This window comes from Pseudophryne corroboree, chromosome 4 (genome assembly GCF_028390025.1).
Source record: "Pseudophryne corroboree isolate aPseCor3 chromosome 4, aPseCor3.hap2, whole genome shotgun sequence".
In the NCBI taxonomy this organism is placed as follows: Eukaryota; Metazoa; Chordata; class Amphibia; order Anura; family Myobatrachidae; genus Pseudophryne; species Pseudophryne corroboree.
Window position 1 is genome coordinate 810,014,285 of NC_086447.1, and position 15,997 is coordinate 810,030,281.

Consider the following 15,997-nt stretch of genomic DNA (forward strand, 5'->3'; position numbering starts at 1 on the left):
GGAGTTAAGTCGGAGAATGCCCGTTCTCCCAACAATTCAACCTGTTAAGTGCGGGAGAACGGGCCTTTGCCAACTTAATTTGAGCCAAATTGAATAGCGACGGGAGCTAACTCCCGGCACAATTCAACTGTCTGTGAATTGAATCGACCGCATAGATGCAGACGGAACCAGTAATCAGATTTCTTTCTCATCATGTAAACCTATTATACTACTGTAAAAACGTAGTCTCCAAAGCTACAAAAAAAAAAAAAAACACGTTAGTGACAAGTACGTCTGTACTAGCATCAGAGATATGTACCAAATATGGGATATTTTCTTTTACGAACAAATGTTTCACTCCTGACATTTTAAACCAGACACCACACTCAATACACGTTATGAGAAGTTATACCTTTTTAAAGGTGTTCTTGTATTCGTTAAAACACATTTATTTAATGAGAAATGGCCTGCCCATTATAAAATAATCCAGACAATAAAGGGTGACATAACCTGCCAGAGCATTTAACACCAGTGTCATGCGTATGCACCCACCAGAAGCTTTACCACGAAGAGAGTTACCCACAAACTGTATCAACAGCCTCCTGCTGAAAGTCATGGGTAATACATAGTGATTTGATAGAAAATAAGAATTTACTTACCGATAATTCTATTTCTCGTAGTCCGTAGTGGATGCTGGGGACTCCGTAAGGACCATGGGGATTAGCGGCTCCGCAGGAGACTGGGCACAAAAGTAAAGCTTTAGAACTACCTGGTGTGCACTGGCTCCTCCCCCTATGACCCTCCTCCAAGCCTCAGTTAGGATACTGTGCCCGGACGAGCGTACACAATAAGGAAGGATTTTGAATCCCGGGTAAGACTCATACCAGCCACACCAATCACACCGTACAACTCGTGATCTAAACCCAGTTAACAGCATGATAACAGAGGAGCCTCTAGAAAAGATGGCTCACTACAGCAATAACCCGATTTTTTGGTAACAATAACTATGTACCAGTATTGCAGACAATCCGCACTTGGGATGGGCGCCCAGCATCCACTACGGACTACGAGAAATATAATTATCGGTAAGTAAATTCTTATTTTCTCTAACGTCCTAAGTGGATGCTGGGGACTCCGTAAGGACCATGGGGATTATACCAAAGCTCCCAAACGGGCGGGAGAGTGCGGATGACTCTGCAGCACCAAATGAGAGAACTCCAGGTCCTCCTCAGTCAGGGTATCAATTTTGTAGAATTTTACAAACGTATTTGCTCCTGACCAAGTAGCTGCTCGGCAAAGTTGTAAAGCCGAGACCCCTCGGGCAACCGCCCAAGATGAGCCCATCTTCCTTGTGGAGTGGGCATTTATAGATTTTTGGCTGTGGCAGGCCTGCCACAGAATGTGCAAGCTGAATTGTACTACAAATCCAACGAGCAATAGTCTGCTTAGAAGCAGGAGCACCCAGCTTGTTGGGTGCATACAGGATAAACAGCGAGTCAGATTTTCTGACTCCAGCCGTCCTGGAAATATATATTTTCAGGGCCCTGACAACGTCTAGCAACTTGGAGTCCTCCAAGTCCCTAGTAGCCGCAGGCACCACAAAAGGTTGGTTCAGGTGAAACGCTGAAACCACCTTAGGGAGAAACTGAGGACGAGTCCTCAATTCCGCCCAGTCCGAATGGAAAATCAGATAAGGGCTTTTGCAGGATAAAGCCGCCAATTCTGACACGCGCCTGGCCCAGGCCAGGGCCAACAGCATGACCACTTTCCATGTGAGATATTTTAACTCCACAGATTTAAGTGGTTCAAACCAATGTGACTTTTGGAACCCAAAAACTACATTGAGATCCCAAGGTGCCACTGGAGGCACAAAAGGAGGCTGTATATGCAGTACTCCTTTTACAACGTCTGAACTTCAGGGACTGAAGCTAGTTCTTTTTGGAAGAAAATTGACAGGGCCGAAATTTGAACCTTAATGGACCCCAATTTCAGGCCCATAGACACTCCTGTTTGCAGGAAATGTAGGAATCGACCCAGTTGAATTTCCTCCGTCGGGCCTTACTGGCCTCGCACCACGCAACATATTTTCGCCAAATGCGGTGATAATGTTTTGCGGTTACATCCTTCCTGGCTTTGATCAGGATAGGGATGACTTCATCCGGAATGCCTTTTTTCCTTCAGGATCCGGCGTTCAACCACCATGCCGTCAAACGCAGCCGCGGTAAGTCTTGGAACAGACAGGGTCCTTGCTGGAGCAGGTCCCTTCTTAGAGGTTGAGGCCACGGATCCTCCGTGAACATCTCTTGAAGTTCCGGTTACCAAGTCCTTCTTGGCCAATCCGGAGCCACGAATATAGTGCTTACTCCTCTCCATCTTATCAATCTCAGTACCTTGGGTATGAGAGGCAGATGAGGGAACACATACACTGACTGGTACACCCACGGTGTTACAAGAGCGTCTACAGCTATTGCCTGAGGGTCCCTTGACCTGGCGCAATACCTGTCGAGTTTTTCCCAACGGTTTATAATCATGTGGAAGACTTCTGGGTGAAGTCCCCACTCTCCCGGGTGGAGGTCGTGTCTGCTGAGGAAGTCTGCTTCCCAGTTGTCCACTCCCGGAATTGCTGACAGTGCTATCACATGATTTTCCGCCCAGCGAAGAATCCTTGCAGCTTCTGCCATTGCCCTCCTGCTTCTAGTGCCACCCTGTCTGTTTACGTGGGTGACTGCCGTGATGTTGTCCGACTGGATCAACACCGGCTGACCTTGAAGCAGAGGTCTTGCTAAGCTTAGAGCATTGTAAATGGCCCTTAGCTTCAGGATATTTATGTGAAGTGATGTCTCCAGGCTTGACCACAAGCCCTGGAAATTCCTTCCCTGTGTGACTGCTCCCCAGCCTCGCAGGCTGGCATCCGTGGTCACCAGGACCCAGTCCTGAATGCCGAATCTGCGGCCCTCTAGAAGATGAGCACTCTGCAACCAACACAGGAGGGACACCCTTGTTCTTGGTGACAGGGTTATCCGCTGATGCATCTGAAGATGCGACTTGGACCATTTGTCCAGCAGGTCCCACTGGAAAGTACTTGCGTGGAATCTGCCGAATGGGATTGCTTCATAGGAAGCCACCATTTTACCCAGAACCCTTGTGCATTGATGCACTGAGACTTGGCTCGGTTTTAGGAGGTTCCTGACTAGCTCGGATAACTCCCTGACTTTCTCCTCCGGGAGAAACACCTTTTTCTGGACTGTGTCCAGGATCATCCCTAGGAACAGAAGACGAGTCGTCGGAACCAGCTGCGATTTTGGAATATTGAGAATCCAATCGTGCTGCCGCAACACTACCTGAGATAGTGCTACACCGACCTCCAACTGTTCCCTGGATCTTACCCTTATCAGGGAATCGTCCAAGTAAGGGATAACTAAAATTCCCTTCCTTCGAAGGAATATCATCATTTCGGCCATTACCTTGGTAAAGACCCGGGGTGCCGTGGACCATCCATACGGCAGCGTCTTAACTGATAGTGACAGTTCTGTACCATAAACCTGAGGTACCCTTGGTGAGAAGGGTAAATTTGGACATGAAGGTAAGCATCCTTGATGTCCCGAGACATCATGTAGTCCTTCTTCCAGGTTCGCAATCACTGCTCTGAGTGACTCAATCTTGAATTTGAACCTCTGTATGTAAGTGTTCAAAGATTTTAGATTTAGAATCGGTCTCACCGAGCCGTCCGGCTTCGGTACCACAACAGTGTGGAATAATACCCCGTTCCCTGTTGCAGGAGGGGTACCTTGATTATCACCTGCTGGGAATACAGCTTGTGAATGGCTTCCAAAACTGTCTCCCTGTCAGAAGGAGACATCGGTAAAGCCGACTTTAGGAAACGGCAAGGGGGAAACGTCTCGAATTCCAATTTGTACCCCTGAGATACCACCTGAAGGATCCAGGGGTCTACTTGCGAGTGAGCCCACTGCGCGCTGAAAATCATTGAGACGGGCCCCCCACCGTGCCTGATTCTGCTTGTAAAGCCCCAGCGTCATACTGAGGGCTTGGCAGAGGCGGGAGAGGGTTTCTGTTCCTGGGAACTGGCTGATTTCTGCAGCCTTTTTTCCTCTCCCTCTGTCACGGGCAGAAATGAGGAACCTTTTGCCCGCTTGTCCACGAAAAGACTGCGCCTGATAATACGGCGTCTTCTCATGTTGAGAGGCGACCTGGGGTACAAACGTGGATTTCCCAGCTGTTGCCGTGGCCACCAGGTCTGAAAGACCGACCCCAAATAACTCCTCCTCTTAATAAGGCAATACTTCCAAGTGCCGTTTGAAATCCGCATCACCTGACCACTGTCGTGTCCATAACCCTCTACTGGTAGAAATGGACAACGCACTTAGACTTGATGCCAGTCGGCAAATATTCCGCTGTGTATCACGCATATATAGAAATGCATCTTTTAAATGCTCTATAGGCAAAAATATACTGTCCCTATCTAGGGTAACAATATTTTCAGTCAGGGAATCCGACCACGCCAACCCAGCACTGCACATCCAGGCTGAGGCGATTGCTGGTCGCAGTATAACACCAGTATGTGTGTAAATACATTTTAGGATACCCTCCTGCTTTCTATCAGCAGGATCCTTAAGGGCGGCCATCTCAGGAGAGGGTAGAGCCCTTACAAGCGTGTGAGCGCTTTATCCACCCTAGGGGGTGTTTCCCAACGCACCCTAACCTCTGGCGGGAAAGGATATAATGCCAATAACATTTTAGAAATTATCAGTTGTTATCGGGGGAAACCCACGCATCATCACACACCTCATTTAATTTCTCAGATTCAGGAAAACTACAGGTAGTTTTTCCTCACCGAACATAATACCCCTTTTTGGTGGTACTCGTATTATCAGAAATGTGTAAAACATTTTTCATTGCCTCCATCATGTAACGTGTGGCCCTACTGGAAGTCACATTTGTCTCTTCACCGTCGACACTGGAGTCAGTATCCGTGTCGGCGTCTATATCTGCCATCTGAGGTAACGGGCGCTTTAGAGCCCCTGATGGCCTATGAGACGTCTGGACAGGCACAAGCTGAGTAGCCGGCTGTCTCATGTCAACCACTGTCTTTTATACAGAGCTGACACTGTCACGTAATTCCTTCCAACAGTTCATCCACTCAGGTGTCGACCCCCTAGGGGGTGACATCACTATTACAGGCAATCTGCTCCGTCTCCACATAATTTTTCTCCTCATACATGTCGACACAAACGTACCGACATACAGCACACACACAGGGAATGCTCTGATAGAGGACAGGACCCCACTAGCCCTTTGGGGAGACAGAGGGAGAGTTTGCCAGCACACACCAGAGCGCTATATATATATACACAGGGATAACCTTATAGAAGTGTTTTTCCCCTTATAGCTGCTGTATCTTTTATACTGCGCGTAATTAGTGCCCCCCCTCTCTTTTTAAACCCTTTCTGTAGTGTAGTGACTGCAGGGGAGAGCCAGGGAGCTTCCCTCCAACGGAGCTGTGAGGGAAAATGGCGCCAGTGTGCTGAGGAGATAAGGCCGCCGATAAGGGGGCGGAGCCTATCTCCTGTTTTTCTATGTATTCTGGCAGGGGTTAAATGCATCCATATAGCCCAGGAGCTATATGTGATGCATTTTTTGCCATCCAAGGTGTTTTTATTGCGTCTCAGGGCGCCCCCCCCCCAAGCGCCCTGCACCCTCAGTGACCGGAGTGTGAAGTTTGCTGAGAGCAATGGCGCACAGCTGCAGTGCTGTGCGCTACCTTGTTGAAGACAGGACGTCTTCTGCCGCCGATTTTCCGGACCTCTTCTGTCTTCTGGCTCTGTAAGGGGGCCGGCGGCGCGGCTCTGGGAACCATCCATGGCTGGGCCTGTGATCGTCCCTCTGGAGCTAATGTCCAGTAGCCTAAGAAGCACAATCCACTCTGCACGCAGGTGAGTTCGCTTCTTCTCCCCTTAGTCCCTCGATGCAGTGAGCCTGTTGCCAGCAGGTCTCACTGAAAATAAAAAACCTAAAACTAAACTTTTCACTAAGCAGCTCAGGAGAGCCACCTAGTGTGCACCCTTCTCGTTCGGGCACATAAATCTAACTGAGGCTTGGAGGAGGGTCATAGGGGGAGGAGCCAGTGCACACCAGGTAGTTCTAAAGCTTTACTTTTGTGCCCAGTCTCCTGCGGAGCCGCTAATCCCCATGGTCCTTACGGAGTCCCCAGCATCCACTTAGGACGTTAGAGAAATAAGGGTAGCTGTAAACCACTACATACACTGAAGCTGCCAGTTTGAGAGCAGCAGATTACTGCAATGAGTGTCTCATGGCAAAGAGGCAATTGCACTGCAAGGAAAGAGACAGGGGCTGGAAGGAAGCTATTCAACCCAGGTCCATGTATTCCTCAACATTTAAAAGAAAAAGCTCTTGTAATACAGGTTGAGTATCCCTTATCCAAAATGCTTGGGACCAGGGGTATTTTGGATATCGGATTTTTCCGTATTTTGGAATAATTAGATACCATAAAGATATCATGGTGATGGGACCCAAGTCTAAGCACAGAATGCATTTATGTTTCATATACACCTTATACACACAGCCTGAAGGTAATTTTAGCTAATATTTTTTATAACTTTGTGCATTAAACAAAGTGTGTGTACATTCACACAATTCATTTATGTTTCATATACACCTTATACACACAGCCTGAAGGTCATTTAATACAATATTATTAATAACTTTGTGTATTAAACAAAGTTTGTGTATATTGAGCCATCAAAAAACAAAGGTTTTACTATCTCACTCTAACTCAAAAAAGTCTGTATTTCGGAATATTCCGTATTTCGGAATATTTGGATATGGGATACTCAACCTGTACTATAAACCCAAATAGAAGTCACCTAATTTGCTCACATCTGATAAGCAGGAGCACAGGCCACAGATAATAGAAAATAAGATTTTACTCACCGGTAAATCTATTTCTCGTAGTCCGTAGTAGATGCTGGGAACTCCGTAAGGACCATGGGGAATAGACGGGCTCCGCAGGAGACTGGGCACTCTAAAAGAAAGATTAGGTACTATCTGGTGTGCACTGGCTCCTCCCTCTATGCCCCTCCTCCAGACCTCAGTTAGGATACTGTGCCCGGAAGAGCTGACACAATAAGGAAGGATTTTGAATCCCGGGTAAGACTCATACCAGCTACACCAATCACACCGTATAACTCGTGATACTATACCCAGTTAACAGTATGAAATATAACTGAGCCTCTCAACAGATGGCTCAACAATAACCCTTTAGTTAGGCAATAACTATATACAAGTATTGCAGACAATCCGCACTTGGGATGGGCGCCCAGCATCCACTACCGGTGAGTAAAATCTTATTTTCTCTGACGTCCTAGTGGATGCTGGGAACTCCGTAAGGACCATGGGGATTATACCAAAGCTCCCAAACGGGCGGGAGAGTGCGGATGACTCTGCAGCACCGATTGAGCAAACAGGAGGTCCTCCTCAGCCAGGGTATCAAATTTATAGAACTTTGCAAAGGTGTTTGAACCCGACCAAGTAGCAGCTCGGCAAAGTTGTAAAGCCGAGACCCCTCGGGCAGCCGCCCAAGATGAGCCCACTTTCCTTGTGGAATGGGCTGTTACTGATTTAGGATGCGGCAATCCATCCGCAGAATGCTCCAGCTGAATTGTGCTACAAATTCAGCGAGCAATAGTCTGCTTAGAAGCAGGAGCACCTATTTTGTTGGGTGCCTACAGGATAAAAGCGAGTCAGTTTTCCTGACTCCAGCCGTCCTGGAAATATAAATTTTTAAGGCCCTGACTACGTCCAGTAACTTGGAATCTTCCAAGTCCCTAGTAGCCGCAGGCACTACAATAGGTTGGTTCAAGTGAAAAGCTGATACCACCTTAGGGAGAAACTGGGGACGAGTCCTCAATTCTGCCCTATCCATATGGAAAATCAGATAAGGGCTTTTACACGACAAAGCCGCCAATTCTGACACACGCCTGGCCGAAGCCAAGGCCAATAACATGACCACTTTCAAATCCACAGTTTTAAGTGGCTCAAACCAATGCGATTTTAAGAAACTCAACACCACGTTGAGATCCCAAGGTGCCACAGAAGGCACAAAAAAGCGGCTTAATATGTAGCACTCCCTTTACAAATGTCTGAACTCCAGGCAGTGAAGACAGTTCTTTCTGGAAGAAAATCGACAGAGCCGAAATCTGGACCTTAATGGAACCCAATTTTAGGCCCATAGTCACTCTTGACTGTAGGAAGTGCAGAAAACGACCCAGCTGAAATTCCTCTGTTGGGGCCTTCCTGGCCTCACACCACGCAACATATTTTCGCCAAATACGGTGATAATTGTTTGCGGTTACTTCTTTCCTGGCTTTTATCAGCGTAGGAATGACTTCCTCCGGAATGCCCTTTTGCTTTAGGATCCGGAATTCAACCGCCATGCCGTCCAACGCAGCCGCGGTAAGTCTTGGAACAGACAGGGCCCCTGCTGTAGCAGATCCTGTCTGAGCGGTAGAGGCCATGGGTCCTCTGATATCATTTCTTGAAGTTCTGGGTACCAAGCTCTTCTTGGCCCATCCGGAACCACGAGTATCGTTCTTACTCCTCGTTTTCTTATTATTCTCAGTACCTTTGGTATGAGAGGCAGAGGAGGGAATACATAAACCGACTGGTACACCCACGGTGTCATTAGAGCGTCCACAGCTATTGCCTGAGGGTCCCTTGACCTGGCGCAATATCTAGTTTTTTGTTTAGGCGGGATGCCATCATGTCCACCTGTGGCCTTTCCCAACGGTTTACCAACAGTTGGAAGACTTCTGGATGAAGTCCCCACTCTCCCGGGTGTCGGTCGTGTCTGCTGAGGAAGTCTGCTTCCCAGTTGTCCACTCCCGGAATGAACACTGCTGACAGTGCTAAGACGTGATTTTCCGCCCATCGGAGAATCCTTGTGGCTTCTGCCATCGCCATCCTGCTTCTTGTGCCGCCCTGTCGGTTTACATGGGCGACTGCCGTGATGTTGTCTGACTGGATCAGTACCGGCTGGTTTTGAAGCAGAGGCCTTGCCAGACTTAGGGCATTGTAAATGGCCCTCAGTTCCAGAATATTTATGTGTAGGGACAACTCCTGACTTGACCAAAGTCCTTGGAAATTTCTTCCCTGTGTGACTGCCCCCCAGCCTCGAAGGCTGGCATCCGTGGTTACCAGGACCCAGTCCTGTATGCCGAATCTAAGGCCCTCTTGAAGATGAGCACTCTGCAGCCACCACAGTAGAGATAACCCTGTCTCCAAGGACCAGGGTATCAGCCGATGCATCTGAAGATGCGATTCCGACCACTTGTCCAAGAGGTCCCACTGAAAGGTTCTTGCATGGAACCTGCCGAATGGAATTTTGCTTCGTAAGAAGCTACCATTTTTCCCAGGACTCGTGTGCAGTGATGCACAGATACCTGTTTTGGTTTCAGGAGGTCTGACTAGAGATGACAGCTCCTTGGCTTTCTCCTGCGGGAGAAACACTTTTTTTCTGTTCTGTGTCCAGAACCATCCCCAGGAACAGCAGGCGTGTGGTAGGAACCAGCTGTGACTTCGGAATGTATAGAATCCATCCGTGCTATTGTAGCACTTCCCGAGATAGTGCTACTCCGACCAACAACTGCTCCATGGACCTCGCCTTTATAAGGAGATCGTCCAAGTACGGGATAATTAAAAACTCCCTTTTTTCGAAGGAGTATCATCATTTCTGCCATTACCTTGGTAAAGACCCTCGGTGCCGTGGACAGTCCAAACGGCAGTGTTTGGAATTGGTAATGGCAATCCTGTACCACAAATCTGAGGTACTCCTGGTGAGGATGGTAAATGGGGACATGTAGGTAAGCATCCTTGATGTCCAGGGATACCATGTAATCCCCCTCCTCCAGGCTTGCAATAACCGCCCTGAGCGATTCCATCTTGAACTTGAATTTTTTTATGTATGTGTTCAAGGATTTCTAATTTAAAATAAGAATTTACTTACCGATAATTCTATTTCTCGTAGTCCGTAGTGGATGCTGGGGACTCCGTCAGGACCATGGGGATTAGCGGCTCCGCAGGAGACAGGGCACAAAAGTAAAAGCTTTAGGATCAGGTGGTGTGCACTGGCTCCTCCCCCTATGACCCTCCTCCAAGCCTCAGTTAGAATACTGTGCCCGGACGAGCGTACACAATAAGGAAGGATTTTGAATCCCGGGTAAGACTCATACCAGCCACACCAATCACACTGTACAACCTGTGATCTGAACCCAGTTAACAGCATGATAACAGCGGAGCCTCTGAAAAGATGGCTCACAACAATAATAACCCGATTTTTGTAACAATAACTATGTACAAGTATTGCAGACAATCCGCACTTGGGATGGGCGCCCAGCATCCACTACGGACTACGAGAAATAGAATTACCGGTAAGTAAATTCTTATTTTCTCTGACGTCCTAAGTGGATGCTGGGGACTCCGTCAGGACCATGGGGATTATACCAAAGCTCCCAAACGGGCGGGAGAGTGCGGATGACTCTGCAGCACCGAATGAGAGAACTCCAGGTCCTCCTCAGTCAGGGTGTGCCCCTGACCAAGTAGCTGCTCGGCAAAGTTGTAAAGCCGAGACCCCTCGGGCAGCCGCCCAAGATGAGCCCACCTTCCTTGTGGAATGGGCATTTACATATTTTGGCTGTGGCAGGCCTGCCACAGCATGTGCAAGCTGAATTGTACTACACATCCAACTAGCAATCGTCTGCTTAGAAGCAAGAGCACCCAGTTTATTGGGTGCATACAGGATAACAGCAAGTCAGTTTTCCTGACTCCAGCCGTCCTGGAACCTATATTTTCAGGGCCCTGACAACATCTAGCAACTTGGAGTCCTCCAAGTCCCTAGTAGCCGCAGGTACCACAATAAGCTGGTTCAGGTGAAACACTGACACCACCTTAGGGAGAAACTGGGGACGAGTCCGCAGCTCTGCCCTGTCCGAATGGACAATCAGATATGGGCTTTTGTGAGACAAAGCCGCCAATTCTGACACTCGCCTGGCCGAGGCCAGGGCCAACAGCATGGTCACTTTCCATGTGAGATATTTCAAATCCACAGATTTGAGCGGTTTAAACCAATGTGATTTGAGGAATCCCAGAACTATGTTGAGATCCCACAGTGCCACTGGAGGCACAAAAGGGGGTTGTATATGCAGTACTCCCTTGACAAACTTCTGGACTTCAGGAACTGAAGCCAATTCTTTCTGGAAGAAAATCGACAGGGCCGAAATTTGAACCTTAATGGACCCCAATTTGAGGCCCATAGACACTCCTGTTTGCAGGAAATGCAGGAATCGACAGAGTTGAAATTTCTTCGTGGGGCCTTCCTGGCCTCACACCACGCAACATATTTTCGCCACATGTGGTGATAATGTTGTGCGGTCACCTCCTTCCTGGCTTTGACCAGGGTAGGAATGACCTCTTCTGGAATGCCTTTTTCCCTTAGGATCCGGCGTTCAACCGCCATGCCGTCAAACGCAGCCGCGGTAAGTCTTGGAACAGACATGGTACTTGCTGAAGCAAGTCCCTTCTTAGCGGCAGAGGCCATGAGTCCTCTGTGAGCATCTCTTGAAGTTCCAGGTACCAAGTCCTTCTTGGCCAATCCGGAGCCACGAGTATAGTTCTTACTCCTCTACGTCTTATAATTCTCAGTACCTTGGGTATGAGAAGCAGAGGAGGGAACACATACACTGACTGGTACACCCACGGTGTTACCAGAGCGTCCACAGATATTGCCTGAGGGTCTCTTGACCTGGCGCAATACCTGTCCAGTTTTTTGTTCAGGCGGGACGCCATCATGTCCACCTTTGTTCTTTCCCAATGGTTCACAATCATGTGGAAGACTTCCCGATGAAATCCCCACTCTCCCGGGCGTCGGAATGAACACTGCTGACAGTGCTATCACCTGATTTTCCGCCCAGCGAAGAATCCTTGCAGTTTCTGCTATTGCCCTTCTGCTTCTTGTGCCGCCCTGTCTGTTTACGTGGGCGACTGCCGTGATGTTGTCCCACTGGATCAATACCGGCTGACCTTGAAGCAGAGGTCTTGCTAAGCTTAGATCATTGTAACTTGCCCTTAGCTCCAGTATATTTATGTGGAGAGAATTCTCCAGACTTGATCACACTCCCTGGAAATTTTTTCCCTGTGTGACTGCTCCCCAGCCTCTCAGGCTGGCATCCCTGGTCACCAGGACCCTTCCTGAATGCCGAATCTGCGGCCCATTAGTAGATGAGTACTTTGCAGCCACCGCAGAAGAAACACCCTTGTCCTTGGAGACAGGGTTATCCGCTGATGCATCTGAAGATGCGATCCGGACCATTTTTCCAGCAGATCCCACTGAAAAGTTCTTGCGTGAAAACTGCAGAATGGAATCGCTTCGTAAGAAGCCACCATTTTTCCCAGGACCCTTGTGCAATGATGCACTGACACTTTTCCTGGTTTTAGGAGGTTCCTGACTAGCTCGGATAACTCCCTGGCTTTCTTCTCCGGGAGAAACACCCTTTTCTGGACTGTGTCCAGAATCATCCCTAGGAACAGCCGATGTGTCGTCGGAAACAACTGCGGTTTTGGAATATTTAGAATCCACCCGTGCTGTCGTAGAACTACTTGAGATAGTGCTACTCCGACCTCCAACTGTTCTCTGGACCTTGCTCTTATCAGGAGGTCGTCCATTTTCTTTGAAGAAGAATCATCATTTCGGCCATTACCTTGGTAAAGACCCGGGGTGCCGTGGACAATCCAAACGGCAGCGTCTGAAACTGATAGTGACAGTTCTGTACCACGAACCTGAGGTACCCTTGGTGAGAAGGGCAAATTGGGACATGGAGGTAAGTATCCCTGATGTCCCGGGACACCCTATAGTCTCCTTCTTCCTGGTTCGCTATCACTGCTCTGAGTGACTCCATCTTGATTTGAACCTTTGTAAGTGTTCAAATATTTCAGATTTAGAATAGGTCTCACCGAGCCTTCTGGCTTCAGTACCACAACATAGTGTGGAATAATACCCCTTTCCTTGTTGTAGGAGGGGTACTTTGATTATCACCTGCTGGGAATACAGCTTGTGAATTGTTTCCAATACTGCCTCCCTGTCGGAGGGAGACGTTGGTAAAGCAGACTTCAGGAACCTGCGAGGGGGAAACGTCTCGACTTTCCAATCTGTACCCCTGGGATCCTACTTGTAGGATCCAGGGGTCCTGTACGGCCCCAGCGTCATGCTGAGAAACTTGGCAGAAGCGGTGGAGGCTTCTGTTCCTGGGAATGGGCTGCCTGCTGCAGTCTTCTTCCCTTTCCTCTATCCCTGGGCAGATATGACTCTTATGGGGACGAAAGGACTGAGGCTGAAAAGACGGTGTCTTTTTCTGCAGAGATGTGACTTAGGGTAAAAACGGTGGATTTTCCAGCTGTTGCCGTGGCCACCAGGTCCGATGGACCGACCCCAAATAACTCCTCCCCTTTATACGGCAATACTTCTTTGTGCCGTTTGGAATCTGCATCACCTGACCACTGTCGTGTCCATAAACATCTTCTGGCAGATATGGACATCGCACTTACTCTTGATGCCAGAGTGCAAATATCCCTCTGTGCATCTCGTATATATAGAAATGCATCCTTTAAATGCTCTATAGTCAATAAAATACTGTCCCTGTCAAGGGTATCAATATTTTTAGTCAGGGAATCCGACCAAGCCACCCCAGCTCTGCACATCCAGGCTGAGGCGATCGCTGGTCGCAGTATAACACCAGTATGTGTGTATATACTTCTTAGGATATTTTCCTTGAGGACGGCCCTATCTGGAGACGGTACCGCCACTTGTTTTGATAAGCGTGTGAGCGCCTTATCCACCCTAAGGGGTGTTTCCCAACGCGCCCTAACTTCTGGCGGGAAAGGGTATACCGCCAATAATTTTCTATCGGGGGAAACCCACGCATCATCACACACTTCTTTAATTTACCTGATTCAGGAAAAACTACAGGTAGTTTTTTCACACCCCACATAATACCCTTTTTTGTGGTACTTGTAGTATTAGAAATATGTAACACCTCCTTCATTGCCCTTAACAAGTAACGTGTGGCCCTAAAGGAAAATACGTTTGTTTCTTCACCGTCGACACTGAAATCAGTGTCCGTGTCTGTCTGTATCGACCGACTGAGGTAAATGGGCGTTTTAAAGCCCCTGACGGTGTTTGAGACGCCTGGACAGGTACTATTTTGTATGCCGGCCGTCTCTGTTGACATTATCACGTAATTCCTTGAATAAGCCATCCATTCCGGTGTCGACTCCCTAGAGAGTGACATCACCATTACAGGCAATTGCTCCGCCTCCTCACCAACATCGTCCTCATACATGTCGACACACACGTACCGACACACAGCACACACACAGGGAATGCTCTGATAGAGGACAGGACCCCACTAGCCCTTTGGGGAGACAGAGGGAGAGTTTGCCAGCACACACCAAAAACGCTATAATTATACAGGGACAACCTTTATATAAGTGTTTTTCCCTTATAGCATTTTAATATATATAGTCATATCGCCAAATAAGTGCCCCCCCTCTCTGTTTTAACCCTGTTTCTGTAGTGCAGTGCAGGGGAGAGCCTGGGAGCCTTCCCACCAGCATTTCTGTGAGGGAAAATGGCGCTGTGTGCTGAGGAGAATAGGCCCCGCCCCCTTTTCGGCGGGCTTCTTCTCCCGTTTTTCTGAGACCTGGCAGGGGTTAAATACATCCATATAGCCCCCAGGGGCTATATGTGATGTATTTTTAGCCAGAATAAGGTACTATCATTGCTGCCCAGGGCGCCCCCCCCAGCGCCCTGCACCCTCAGTGACCGCTGCTATGAAGTGTGCTGACAACAATGGCGCACAGCTGCAGTGCTGTGCGCTACCTTATGAAGACTGAAAAGTCTTCTGCCGCCGGTTTCTGGACCTCTTCACTTTTCGGCATCTGCAAGGGGGTCGGCGGCGCGGCTCCGGGACGAACCCCAGGGTGAGACCTGTGTTCCGACTCCCTCTGGAGCTAATGGTGTCCAGTAGCCTAAGAAGCCAATCCATCCTGCACGCAGGTGAGTTCACTTCTCTCCTCTAAGTCCCTCGATGCAGTGAGCCTGTTGCCAGCAGGACTCACTGAAAATAAAAAACCTAACAAAACTTTTACTCTAAGCAGCTCTTTAGGAGAGCCACCTAGATTGCACCCTTCTCGGCCGGGCACAAAAATCTAACTGAGGCTTGGAGGAGGGTCATAGGGGGAGGAGCCAGTGCACACCACCTAGTCCTAAAGCTTTTATTTTTGTGCCCTGTCTCCTGCGGAGCCGCTAATCCCCATGGTCCTGACGGAGTCCCCAGCATCCACTTAGGACGTCAGAGAAAATGGGTCTCACCGAACCATCCGGTTTCGGTACCACAAACAGTGTGGAATAGTAACCCCGTCCTTGTTGAAGTAGGGGCACCTTGACTATCACCTGCTGGGAATACAGCTTGTGAATTGCCTCTAGCACAGCCTCCCTGCCTGAGGGAGTTGTCGGCAAGGCAGATTTGAGGAAACGGCGGGGGGATACTACTTGAAGGATCCAGGGATCCACCTGTGAGCGAGCCCACTGATCGCTGAAATTTTTGAGGCGGCCCCCCACCGTACCTGGCTACGCCTGTGGAGCCCCCGCGTCATGCGGTGGACTCAGAGGAAGCGGGGGAAGAATTTTGATTCTGGGAACTGGCTGACTGGTGCAGCTTTTTCCCTCTTCCCTCGTCTCTGTGCAGAAAGGAAGCGCCTTTGACCCGCTTGCTTTTCTGAAGCCGAAAGGACTGTACCTGATAATACAGTGCTTTCTTAGGCTGTGAGGAAACCTGAAGTAAAAATTTTTCTTCCCAGCTGTTGCTGTGGATACGAGGTCCCAGAGACCATCCCCAAACAATTCCTCACCATTATAAGGCTCTATGTGCCT

General features: G+C 48.8%; 1 protein-coding gene across 2 annotated transcripts in view; it reads right to left on the minus strand.

Moving 5' to 3' along the window:
- The window catches only part of ACTR2 (actin related protein 2), a 143,917-nt gene that overhangs the window by 82,811 nt on the left and 45,109 nt on the right, over positions 1 to 15,997 (minus strand). The window lies entirely within an intron of this gene.